Here is a 14,216-nt window from a genome sequence, read left to right as displayed (position 1 = left end):
TTGGACTGTTTTCTCTGGTCCATTGGAGGCTGAGGGGAGACCTGTTAGAATTTATTGGTATTGGTTTAAAATTGTCACATGTACCAAGATACAGTGGAAAAACTTGCCTTACATATCGTTTATACAAATCAAATCATTACACAGTGCACTGAGGTTGAAAAGGGTAAAGCAATAACGACACAGAATGAAGTGTAAAAGCTGATGAAAAAGAGCAGTGCAGGTCAACAACAAAGTGCGAGGATATGACAAGGTCGATTGTGAAGTCAGGAGTCCACCTGATCGTACAAGAGGTCATTCAAGAGTCAGTTAACAGTGGGATAGAAGCCAACGTTCAGCCTGGTGGTATGTGCTTTCAGATGCCTGACTGGAGAAGACAGAAGGGAGATTGTCTGGTGCGGCTGAGGTCTTTGATTATGCTGGCTGCTTTCCTGAGGCAGCAAGTGGTTTAGAGTCCACAGAGGGGAGGCTGTTCCTATGGTGAGAAGCATAGATAGACAGCCTGTATCTCTTTCCCAGCACGAAGGGTCTCAGCCCGAAACGTCGACTGTACCTCTTCCTAGAGATGCTGCCTGGCCTGCTGCGTTCACCAGCAACTTTGATTTGTGTTGCTCTCTTTCCCAGGGTTGAAACGTCTAATGCTAGAGACCATGCATTTATGGCGAGAGGGGGTACATGCAAAGGAGACATGCGGGGCAATTTCTTTTCTATACTGAGAGTGGAGGCTGCCTGGAACAAGCAGTTAGGGATGTTGACAGAAGCAAGTATGATGAGAGACATTTAAGAGGCTCTTACAGAGATGAATATGTGGGGAAAGGAAGCATATAGACACTGTGTAGGCAGAAGAGATAAGTTTAGTTGGACATTTAATTACTAATTTGATTAGTTGACACAACTTCATGGCGTAAAGGCCCTGTTCTTGTGTTGAACTGTTCGATGTTTCATGCTCTGTGATTTCTAGGTAGTCGAGACATCAATACTGCTACAGTTAAATTAGATTTATGGAGTATATTAGCTTTTGCCTGGTTTAGATTAGTTTACTGCACAAGATTCCTTTCTTCAGTTAAAGCTCACAGAGTAAACAGTAAATAAATAGACTCCTAGAACACTACAGCTCAGAAACAGGCCCTTCGGCCCATCTAGTCCATTCCGAACTATTAATCTGTCTAGTCCCATCAACCTGCACCTGACCGGCCTTTCCTACCAGGCACCTATCTAAATTTCTCTTAAATATTGAAATCCAACCCGCATCCACCACTTCCACTGGCAATATTTAATAAACACATCATTCTCAGATAGGAAAAGACCTCTGGTTCAGACTGGTTGCATTTGATCCTGTTAGTGAGGTAGAAAAGGCAACATAGTGGATTCTGGTTCATTGGGGCAGCCGTTTATTTGGGACAACTCTTAAAGAACTAAAACTAAAATCAAGAAAGTATTTGGGACTATGCTGCTTAATTGGGTTTGCAGACTGTTGTACAGTTTCTAACCAGCGTCAGTTGCATGCACTTGTGTGATCGTTAGATACTGCACTGTCCTGAGAGCAATCAGATTTTAAATAGTGTCAGTTGCACGTGTTTGTGTTCAAAAAGCAGTGATTTTTGTCACTGAAAGTTGGTAAGAAACAAGCAGTAAGACAATTCAGAACTGTTTTGCTCACTGCAGTTTCAAGCATTCAGGCTTAGAGATACCAGAAACAGTCAGGAGTGAAAATGAAACAATTTTACGACTTCAGCAAGTTAGAAACTACAAAGAACTTGAAGGTAACTTGAATGTTACATTGCAAATGAAGATCTGGAGGATGCAATTGTCGAAAGCATTGCATGAAGGTTGTCCATTATCTGCACTAGGTCGGTGTCTGTGCTGATTTTGTTAATTTACAGTCAATCAAAAGGACACTGCAGTGTATACTGGATGAATTCCTCCAGTGATAACCATTAGGAACTATACACAGTTTTATTGTATGTAGTACTATTGGTAGTATTCTAATTTGTTCTGTATTTTATTTAAATACATAATTTGTTACCCGGTTTGTCTCTTTTTATACTTTTAAACTCTTTCCATGAAAGTTTGGCTAATTAGGGCAGCTGTTTAATTGAACCAAAATGTACTGGTCCTGCTGTGCCTCAATTAACCAGAATCCACTGTATAGAGCATACTTCATCAGCCAATGATTTGTGTCAGAGGACTGGGGGGAGAAAGAGGGAGAGAGAGTATGGGAAGCTAAAAACCAGTTATCGTAGCTCTAGAAAACAAAAGAACCCAAAACCAAATGTTAAATTTAGGGCTGCGCTACACTATAGCATAGTGATTAGTGCATTGCTTTACAGGGCCAGTGATCACTGACCAGAGTTCGATTCCCGCCGTCGTCTGGAAAGTGTTTGCAAGTTCTCCCCACGACTGCGTGTATTTCCTCTGGATGCTCTGGTTCTACTTTCCAAAGGAGTACGGTTAGGAGTAGGGTTAGTAAATTGTGGGCATTCTATGTTGGCACCGGAAGCATGGCAACGCTTGCGAGATGCCCAGCACAATCCTCGCTGATTTGATTTGACGCAAACAACAGATTTCTTTGTATTTAAAAATGCAAACATCAGAAAATCTGCAGATGCTGGAAATTCAAGCAACACACACAAAATGCTGGTGGAACACAGCAGGCCAGGCAGCATCTATAGGAAGAAGTACAGTCGACGTTTTGGGTCGAGACCCTTCATCAGGACTAATGGAAAAAAGAGATAGTAAGTGATTTGAAAGTGGGAGGGGGAGGGAGAGACTCGAAATGATAGGAGAAGACAGGAGGGGGAGGGATGAAGCCAAGAGCTGGGAAGTTGATTGGCAAAAGGGATATAGGGCTGGAGAAGGGGGAGTATAATAGGACGGAAAGCCTTGGAGAAAGAAAGGGGGAGGGGAGCACCAGAGGAAGATGGCGAACAGGCAAGGAGTTATTGTGAGAGGAAAACAGAGAAAGATGCAGGTCAACTCTTTCAGTGAAAATGCAGAAAGTTTGAAGTTAATAACTCATCTCCTTCTACCTTAGGCCACAAACTTATCAATCACCCCTGATGAGTTATTAACTTCAAACTTTCTGCATAGTCACTCAAACAGTTGAACTGCATGTGCATGTAATGACAGCTGTATAACTCATCCCGGATCTGGGCCGTACCCTCCAAATATCCGGACCTAACTCTCTGTTTTTTTGCACTACCTTACTTTCCATTTTCTATTTATGATTTATAATTTAAATTTTTAATATTTACTATCGATTTGTACTCCAGGGAGCGGGAAGCGCAGAATCAAATATCGCTGTGATGATTGTATGTTCTAGTATCAATTGTTTGGCAACAATAAAGTATAAAGTATAAAAAGTATAAAAGTATCTCCTTCTACCTTAGGCCACGAATTTTTCATTCACCCCTGCTGTGGACACTTTCTGGAGGTCCAAGATCCGTATGCTCCATGACCGCTGGACTAAGTGTGTGAATGTAGGAGGGGACTATGTTGAAAAATAAATGTGCTAGGTTTTCTAAAATTGACTCCTTCTACCTTAGGGCACAATCTTATCAATCACCCCTTGTATTTCATGATCATACACAATCACATTTCCTTTTCTGACTACTGATGCAGATGGAATTTTGACAACGTTGAGTTTGTGATGATTTGTTTGCTGATTTTAGAACTAATTTATTTATACAGTTTTTATTCGAGAAATTATTGATTCACTATGTTAAATTCCAAAGAAGCAAAGGGCGTGAAGCGCTAAAGAACTGCTAGTTCATTTACAGTGGAATGGCTTTATGGAACAGTAGAAACTGCTACATTGAAAGCTCATGAGGTCAGGAATGTGCAGCTATGAGAAATATTTATGTACATTATAGAAACTGGTGTTACCTGCGAGTATTGTTGTGATGCAAAAATTGCTGGAGAACTTGCAAGTGGGAAGAAGTGGAATGATTTTTGGAAAGTTGACTTTTTAAAGCATCATTTATCAAACAAATCACATATGGAAGGCGTGCAAAAGCTCTGACGATAAAATCCTTCATTACTTGCTACAGGCCTGTTAGGTATGTTTTGGGAGAGTGCGGATGAACGAGAACAAAAACAATCAAACCCAGAGGAGACCAAAGTTCTTACTGACAGTGATTTGCTAGCTGTTAAAATGAGGACTTCTATATATAAAATTCAGTGCACACATGTTGTTGTCACTGGGCAAAAAATTGCACGGCACAAGATTTTTGCGCACACTGGTTGTTACAAATTAGAGGGGACATTGGTGGTCGCATCACCACGACTTGTGATATGCACTGGCTGCTCATTTGATCATCCACCACCTGCTCCCATGGCTTCACGTGACCCTGATCGGTGGGGCTAAGCGGGTGTTACACCTTGCCCAAGGGTGACCTGCAGGCTAGTGGAGGGAAAGAGTGCCCAACACCTCCTTTGGTAGAGATGTATCTCCAACCGGTCACCCACATTTTGATGTACATGTAACAGCTTATCTTTGAAAAAGTGAAACAGACCCAGCACGGAGACTAAAATAATGAATGGTGACGTGAAGGTAAAAAGAGCTGGACTACCTAGAGCAAGTTTAGTGGAGAAATACAGATATATTTATGGAGCTGAAGTAGCCACAGTAACATGGCAAATGTCAGAGTGAATGGCTACATGCCCGAAGTACTCCAAACTTTAGATTTTAGAGATGCAGAACAGTCCCAGATCCTACTACCCCAACAAGACAGCACCACCCAATTACACCCATGTGACCAATTAAGCTACTAACTCTTACAGTTTTAGAATGTGGGAGGACACCAGAGCACCTGGAAGAAACCCATGCAGTCACAGGGAGACAAATTAGACAGATTTTAACCTCAAAGTCAAATTAATTTATTATCAAAGTTCATATACTACCATATACAGTACTATTGCAAGTCTTAGGCACATATATATATAACTAGAATGCCTAAGACTTTTGCACAGTACAGTCGTAATTTTATGTATTGCAAAAAAAAACAAATTTCATGACACATGTGAGTGATGATAAACCTGATTCTGATGTGGGTCTCTATTATGGACTGAGAGTGGGAAGGGGCAGGGAGAGGGGTATCATGGTTGGGAAAAGGGGAAGGGAGAGGGGAGGGAGTGGGGAACACCAGAGAGAGATTCGGTAATGATCAATAAACCAACCATTTGGAATTAAATGACCTTGCCTGGTGCCTCAGGGCTGGGTGTATCCGCACCTGTGCCACCCCTCCACCATGGCTGCTCCTTGAATGCCACCTGTTCCACACCCCTCCCGCAGTGCTCCATCCTCGCCATTCCCAACATCCTTTACATCCGTTACAAACTCACTGTCCGATCCACATTAACAAATACAGTACCGTGCAAAAGTCTCAGGTACCCACCTAAATATGTGCCTAAGACTTTTACACAGTGCTGTACTTCCTGCGATTCATTTTCTTGCAGGCATTCACAGGAAAATTAAAGAAATACTATAGAATCTATAAAAAAAAGCACTCATAAACAGAGACTGACAAATAATTTTCAAAAGACGGCAAACTATGCAAGTAAAATAAATCAATGCTGACACACAATTTGTACATTCCATAAGATATAGGAACAGAATTAGCCAATTTGGCCCAATTAAATCCCATTTGCTACTTTTCTGCCCAATGACAGCATCTAACTTCTCCCGCAGTCACTTCTGTGCCAATCAACAATTGCAGTCATCTCTAAGCTTCTTCATTGTTTCCCAACACTTCAGTCCGAAATATTAATGCATATATAACAAGCAGTGACTAAGTGCTGAATTCTATGGAACTCCACTCGTAGCGTCTTCCCAGCCACGGAAGATTAATTCCATAATCTTTTCCCTCCTGCCACGTTGGATCCTGTTTATCATTCTCCGTTGGATCCTGTAGGACATTTACTTTCTATCTGCCACAGTTTTATCAAAAACTTTACTAAAATCCATCTGGCATAGTCCCAGAGCCCCGGGGTCAATTCCTGATGCTGCCTGTAAGGGGTTTGTAGCTTCTCCCCGTGACCGTGTGGGTTTCCTCGGGATGCTCCGGTTTCCCACCACAGTCCAAAGACCCACTTAACCAAGTAGGTTAACTTGTCACTGTAAGTTGTCCTGTGATTAGGCCAAGGTTAAATCGGGGGATTGCTGGGCGGTATGGGTCAAAGGGCTGGAAAGGCCTATTCCATGTTGTATCTGAATAAAAAGTAAAATGGCACTGACCCCATTAACCCTCATTCATCAAACAGGGCCTCACTAAACGATTGTGATAAAATTGTGATCAGCACTGATCACAATAGATTGATCACTAAGTGGCTTGCAGATGAATTAGCCTGGCCACCACTGCCATTTGCTGGAGGAAAACTGCAGTAGGGATTCAGTAGACCATGCCTGGAGCAAGCTGATAAACCTATGGTGCACATCACTTCGCATCCTGTCCTCTGTGTAAAGGTTTGATGTTGACATTGCACAGATAATGTCCCTTTCCACCGCAGCTCTAGGCTGGTTGGCTAACCAACATCTGGGCAAAAGTTCTGCTCCTACAGTACTGTGCAAAAGTCTTGGGCACCTATATATAGCTAGGGTCCCTGAGACTTTTGCACAGTACTAAATTTGTCAACGTGGAGCAGAGAGCGAGTTTGTTAATCTGACGGGAGCAAAGGATGTTGGGGATGGTGAGGGTGGAGCGCTGTGGGAGGGGTGTGGGACAGGTGGCAGAGAAGGAATGCCAGGGGTGGTGGGGGGCAGCGCGGGTGCAGACACACCGAGCCCTGGGGTACCAGGCAAGGTCATTAGATTCCGAACAATTGGTTTATTAATCATTACAGAATGTCTCTCCGGTGCTTCCCTCTCCCTTCACCTTTTCCCAACCATGATTCCTCTCTCCCTGCATCCTTCCCACTCTCCGTCCATGATAGAGACCCATATCAGAATTAGATTTAAAACTTTAAAAACTTTTGCACAGTATTGCAGATGAAGGAAGTTAGAACAGCACAGCCATGTAGCGGTTAGCTTAACGTTATTACAATGCCAGCTATCTCCAATTCCTGCCACTGCCTGTAAGGAATTTGGATGTTCTCCCCACAATGATGTGGCTCTCCTCCAGGTGCTCCAGTTTTTTTTAAACATACATACAAAAAGCTTTTCAGTGTACCTTGGTGAATGCAGCAATAATGAACCAATTAACATTCCTTCAGTTTCTCATCTCTGATAAATTTCACCCAATTTTTTTGCCTCACTCATTCCATGGATTAAATATTATTTAACATCCAAAATTTACCTCATTCATTCCATAAATACCATCAAATGACCAAAATTTCCCTCCCCATTCCATGGGTTAAATATCATTTAATGTCCAAAATTTCCCTCACTCATTCCATGGGTTAAACATCATTTAATGTCCAAAATTTCCCTCACTCATTCCATTGGTTAAATTTCTTATAACCTCCTGGTCAAGGTCTTCATCTCGGCTCTAGTACAGGAAACTTTCACAACCGTCTGTGCATATTCAGTTTGCTTACTTCTCTCCTGAGTGTTAATCATTCAGTTTGTGTTTACCGACACTATTCACATCTCTCCAACACCAGAATAAGGGTTGAAAATGAGATCCACTCGGAGTTTTTACGAAACCATGTTTGATTCATTGAACAGATAGCTCCTACCTGCACTCTGATTGTTCACGCAGCACCGTCCCTTCTGTGCTCTCGAGTGCTCTCGGACTGTCAAAGCAAGCCCAGCCCCACAAGCAGCAGCCAGTCAGCTCCGGGTTGTGCAATACACAGTGGGGCAGCGGACGGGACACCACTTCCCATTTACCAGCTGCTGCTGGTGATACAAGCTTTCTCAGTTCTCTCGTTGTAAGAGGTCGTATCATCGATCCCCCCGGGAGAGTGCGGGAGCCAGATAAAGGAGCCCGGGCTGGCTGGTGGAGATACGCGCTATCGGAGCCATAAACGTAATCGGGCAGCATGGCAACGTAGTGCTTAGCGTGATGCTTTTACTTCGCCAGCAATCACCGACCCGGGTTCAATTCCCGGCGCTGCCTGTAACGTGCGTTCTCCCCGTGACTCCGTGGGTTTCATAGAAACATAGAAACATAGAAAATAGGTGCAGGAGTAGGCCATTCGGCCCTTCGAGCCTGCACCGCCATTTATTATGATCATGGCTGATCATCCAACTCAGAACCCCGCCCCAGCCTTCCCTCCATACCCCCTGACCCCTGTAGCCACAAGGGCCATATCTAACTCCCTCTTAAACATAGCCAATGAACTGGCCTCAACAGTTTCCTGTGGCAGAGAATTCCACAGGTTCACCACTCTCTGTGTGAAGAAGTTTTTCCTAATCGTCCGAGTACTCCGGTTTCCCCCCACAATCCAAAGACCAAGATTAGGGTTAAGATCCAAGGTTAGAGTTAGTGAGCTGAGGATATGCGATGTTGGTGTTGGAAGCGTGGCAACGCCAACAGGCTGCCTACACCACCCCCCCCGGCACATCTCGGACTGTGTCAGTCGTTCACGCAAACAACACATTTCACTTTACGTTTCGATGTACACACGACAAATAAAACTAATCTTTAATCTCTTAATCTTTACCAGTTGGGAAATACTGACAGAAGGAAGATTGCTCAACACAACACCCGGTGTGATTCACGAGGCTGCGGAGTTTGCAGGCTTGGTAACGGGTGCTCAGTTGGACATTCACTACATGCTACAACACAGTAAGAAAGGTGTTTAGCTGGTGGGGGACGGGGGGGACGGGAACCAGCTACCCACCTCCTGCCCCCTCCAAAGCCTCGTCCCAAAAGCTGCTGGTCGACCCTCACCTCTGTTTCAAGAGCCCGATGGTTCAGGGGTAATAACTGTTCCAGGCAGCGTTTGATAACATGTTGGGATTATTGTCAGTGAAAAGCTTGTCTTGCATACCATTATACAGAACAGATCATTACACAGTACACCGAGGCCCAGATGAGAACTAGAATGCAAAGTTGGGCTTGGTGTGAGGTGCTGAAACAGATGGAGAACTGGGTGCAGTTGGGAAACAGTCAATAGGAATAAACTGGTCTTTTCTCCAGTGGAGACAGTGACAAGAGAGGTACCACAAGCAACAGGTTGGATGAGTGACTTAAACTGCTGTGTGCCTGAGAGAACAGATATGACAATGTTGGGTGGGATGCTGAGTTGTGAGGATGCAGGAAACCTCAAGTTTGATATGAACAGGATGAGGGAGTGGGCAGATTTGTGGCAGATGCAATAATAATACAGATAAATGTGAGATTACCCACTTTGGTGGCAACAACAGGAAGGCCGTTTACTATCTGAATGCTGACAGGTTAGGATGGGGGAGGGGCGAGGAGATCTGGTGCCTTCATACACGGGTCGATGAAAGCAGGCATACAAGAGATTAAGGCAGCAAAATGTGTACTTTGGCCCTTGTGTAAAGTGGACTCAAGTACAGGGCTTCGGTGAGCATTATGCGCAGTTCTGGTCCTTCCTATTGTTGTCACGGAGACAGTGCAACAAAGACTGATCCCTGTGATGACAGGATTGATGCAAGGAGAGAATGTTCATTAACTATCCTTACACTGATTAGGGTGAAGAGATCCCACTAAATTCTAACTGGACGAGACACACAAGTGGAGGTGCCCAATGGGCAGGTTATCCAGGACAAAGGATCACAGTCTTGGGATAGGGGACACACAGTGGAGATTATCTATACTGGTTGCATCAGGACCTTGTGTGGAAACACCAATGCCCAGGAATGGAATGGCTACAGGAAGTGGTGAATCACAGGCAAAGCCCTCCCCAATGTTGAGCACATTTACATCGAGCACTGCCACAAGAAAGCAGCATCCGTGACCATTCAGGCTATGGTCTCTTCTCTCTACTATCATCAGACAGGAGGGACAGAAACCACACCACCCGGCTCAGGAACAGTTAATACCTACAACTATCAGGCTGCTGAACCAGTGTTGATAACTTCGACCACTAATACTCTCAACTAATTCTATGATCTACAGACTCACTTTACAGTTCTCAGTATTATTTTTACAGTTGCACAGTTCATTTTCTTTTCTACATTAGCTGTTTATCAGTTTAGGTCTGTTTAGGTACACTTTCTGTAAACTTTATTGTATTTTATTTTTTCCTGTAAATGCTTGCAAGAAAATTAATGTCAAGGTAGTATATGGCAAAAGTCTTAGGCACATATATGTCGCCAGGGCATATCAAGGCAACTGAACCCAATGTTTGGATGACGATTTAAGCGCCGGGCTGAATTTGGAAAGGTCAGGTGCAGGCTGAAGCGAGGCAACAGGATCCAGGCCCCAGAGCATATCGAAGCGACTCAACTGGATGTTTGGACGATGATTTAGGTGCCGAGCCAGGTTGAAAAAGTCAGGGTGTCAGGGCCCGAGGCGAGGGACGGGCCAGTTCGGCTCGCTGTTCCACTCTGTGCTGACCCAAGAGTCTGGGGACGGACTCTCTGCGGACTTCGGTTCAGAAAGCTATTTGCTTGCGTTTATTGTTTGCGCGCTTTGTTTTCATTTCTCTGTACATTGGGTACTTGACCATCTTTTTTAAAATGGGTTTCTTTGTTTCGTGGCTGCCTGTAAGGAGCCGGATCCCGCAGTTGTGTAATGTATATATACTGTGAAAATAAATAGGGTTAGATCGGGGCTCGAGGGGCCGATTCCGCACTGTATCGCTAAATAAATGAAATAAATTATTTTTCAATCATCCATATGCTATCTAAGAATCTCTTAAATGTCCCTAATATACTTGTCTCTCTTACCACCCCAGCAGTGCATTCCATACACCCACCCTGTTTAAAAAAAACTTACCTCTGTTATTCCCCCTATACTTTCCACCAATCACCTTAAAATTATCCCCCCTCATATTGTTATCCTGGGAAAAAGACTCTGGCTGTCCACTCGATCTACGTCTCTTTCCATCTTGCACATCTCATCCTCCAAATAAAAGAGCCCAGGCTCGCTCAACCTAGCCTCATAAACCGTGCTCTCTAATCCTGGCAGCATCCTTGTAAAACTCCTCTGCACCCTCCCTAAAGCCTTCCACATCCTTCATATAATGAGGGGACCAGAAATGGACACGATACTACAAGTATGGTCCAACCAGGGTTTTATAGCACTGCACTACCTCACAGCTCTTGAACTCAATCCGCCAACTAATGAAGGCCGACACACTATACGCCTTCTTAACAGCCCTACCAACTCAACAATAAAGGAATATCTGAGATTGGGGAATTAAGAATCAGAGTGTGGCAGCACCACTAGGAAGGGGATATGAAGGAGGTGATTAGTTCAGAAGCTTGAATGCAGTGTTCTCCAAGAAGACCACAACCTTGTTGTAGGGTTTGGAGGCTTGCGTGCCTCAATGATCCAGAGCGCTATGTTGGCTGGAGTCAGGACTTTATGCTTTGGCTCTTGGTAGGGTCACCCATGCCAAATAGGTCAAAGGGTAGAGGCCAGACTAAGGGTGGTCCACTCAGAGGTTCAGCTCAGGGCTAACGACCCTGACTGGTAAAACAAAACTGTTATGGAAACAACAATGACGAATCCTTTTATAACTGAGTGTGATGGTGTTCTTGAGTCCCCACCTGAAACGTGCACGACTGACAGTGGGGAAAACCGAGCTACTGACACAATGAAGGAAGCCCTGAACACTACCAGAGATGGAGGATCTTCACTGCTGGCCTTAGCCCCAGCGGCATAACAGGCAGTAGGTTGATAGCACCGAGGACTCAACTCATATTTTCGGTATTATTTAGTATTTGTTTATTAATATTGATTTTTTTTTTGTCTTTGCATTTGTAATTTTGTATTTGTCTTATTTTGCATATTGGTTGTTTGTCAGCCATTGTGTAGTTTTTCACTGACTGTTGTATTTCTTTGTCCTACTGGGAATGCCTGCAAGAAAATGAACCTCAGGGTAATATATAGTGACATCTATGTACTTTGATAACAATATGGCAGAGTAGCGTAGTGGTTAGCACAATGCTTTACAGTACCAGCGACCCGGGTTCAATTCCCGCCACTGTCTGTAAGGAGTTTGTACATTCTCTCTGTGACCACGTGGATTCCTGCAGATGCTCGGATTTCCTCCCACAGGCCAAAAACATACCGGGTGGGTAGGTTAATTGGTCATTGTAAATTGCCTCCTGATTAGGCTAGGGTTAAGTCAGGGGTCGCTGGGCAACACGGCTTGAAGGGCCAGAAGGGCCTATTCCATGCTGTATCTCAATAAATAATTTACCTTGAACTTTGAGGTGTTCTTGAGACCAGACATTCAGGGTTTCATTTAGGAAGGCATGCTAGAAAGAAAAGGCAGTGATGTAGTACAAGTAATCAGAGGGAGGGAGGGGATTGGGACAGCGATGAGTAATGATCTCGGCTCAACAGATCATGATGTAGAAGCAGAACGAGGTATGAAACATTCATAGTAGGAGTTATTTATAGACCACCAAATATTGGCACGACATAAATCAGCAGAATTAGTTTGTCAAATGGAGCAATAGAATAATCAAGAGGACTTTAATCTGCACAGGGATCATAAAAGCTTCTACAACTATGTAAATATTAAAGATTAATGAAGACAAATGAGGATTCTGTAGGGTGAGAAACTGGAGAGTTTATAATGGGTAGCAATGAAATTGTAAAGAAGTTAAACAATTTCTTCAATTGCCAGAAATATTAGGGAATCAAGGATCTAATTAAGCAACATTGAAATTAGTATGACGAAACACTGGAAAAATTAATGGACCTAAAAGTTGATCATCGGCATCCTGGAACGGTAAAGGATGTAGCCAGGGACTCAGGTTTGGTATCATCGGCAAATATCGTGAAACTTGTTGTCTTTGCGGCAGCAGTACAAAGCAATACATAGTAATAGAAGGGAAAATGTGAATTATAGTAAGTCTATATATAAAATAGTTAAATTAAATAAGTAGTGCAAAAATAAAAATAAAAAAGTAGTGAGGTAGTGTTTATGGGTTCATTGTCCATTCACAAATTGTACGGCAGAGGGGAAGAAGCTGTTCCTGAATTGTTGAGTGTGTGCCTTCAGGCTCCTGTACCTCTTCCCTGCAATGAGAACAAGGCAGGTCCTGGGTGATGGGGGTCCTTAGTGATGGACGCCGCCTTTTTGAGGCATCGCTCCTTGAAGGTGCCCATGATGGAGCTCACAAAGTTCACAACTCTCTGCAGCTTATTTGGATCCTGTGCAGTAGTCTCCCTCCCCTCCCCATTCCTGACAGTGATGCAGCCAGTCTCCATGGTACACCTGTAGAAATCTGCGAGTATTTTTGATGATCTCCTCAAACTCCTAATGAGATATAGCTGCTTGCGATCGACTGAAATTCCACAGATTGAGAGACCGATCCTGGTTCATTGAGGGGTCAGTGGTGGGAAGGGTGAGCAGTTTGAAGCTCCTGTGTGTCAACAGCTCTCTTCGTCCCAACATATTACTGTAATTATGAAGAAGGCATGACAGTAGCTCTTCTTCATTAGGAGTTTGAAAAGATTTGATATGTCAACAAAATTTCTGCAAGTGCATGGGATGTCCAGGGAGGGGTAGCACCTCTGGTGAAAGGGCTTGTTCTGGGGCAGCTCGCTCACATTTGGTCCCCACCGCACACTCAGCTCTCAGCTGTGGCTCCAAGAAACAGTGTGCATGTGACAGCGGCCACACCCTGGGACACTGCTTCAAGAGGTGGGCTAAAGCAGGTGAGGGTTGCTGGCAGCCTCGTACCTCATTGTGACATGCCTGTCCCAGCACACGAAGTCAGCTCCGACGGGACCGGGTGGTTGATATCCAACGGCCAAGGAAGGCAGCGCTGCAACGCTCCACGGAGAGCGAAGGGCACGACAAGGGCACAGAAAGTGTCGCGGGCATCCACTGCAGCCAAGGAAGACCCCAGTTTGTGATGCTCATTTGTACCACTGGATTTGGACATCTGAGGTCAGCAGGGTGGAACTGCTCCAGTGTAACGGCTTTTCCACTTTAAAAACTCTCCTGCACAGGTTTCCTGTCTTCATTGGACATGATGGACAACCACAACCGTGGAGAGCACTCGGGAGGTGCTGATGCGCGGGAACTACAGAGACTTGTAAACGCAGTCAGCTCCATCATGGGCACCAGCCTCCCTACCATCGAGGAATTGAATTGAACTTATTAGTTACAAACTTCATATA

General features: G+C 44.2%; 1 protein-coding gene across 5 annotated transcripts in view; it reads right to left on the bottom strand.

Annotated features, from left to right (window-relative positions):
• The window catches only part of add2 (adducin 2 (beta)), a 149,177-nt gene that overhangs the window by 94,728 nt on the left and 40,233 nt on the right, over positions 1 to 14,216 (bottom strand). Inside the window, exon 1 of one of the 5 annotated variants that reach the window (XM_063057085.1) lies at positions 7,672 to 7,987. The exons of the other annotated variants lie outside the window; for them this stretch is intronic. The gene's annotated coding sequence lies outside the window, so the exon portion shown is untranslated. Of the gene's footprint in view, positions 1 to 7,671; positions 7,988 to 14,216 lie in introns of those variants that run through there. 5 annotated transcript variants of the gene reach the window in all.

The sequence above is a fragment of the Mobula hypostoma genome, chromosome 8, assembly GCF_963921235.1.
Source record: "Mobula hypostoma chromosome 8, sMobHyp1.1, whole genome shotgun sequence".
NCBI lineage: Eukaryota > Metazoa > Chordata > Chondrichthyes > Myliobatiformes > Myliobatidae > Mobula > Mobula hypostoma.
This window is presented reverse-complemented; position numbering and strand designations above follow the sequence as displayed.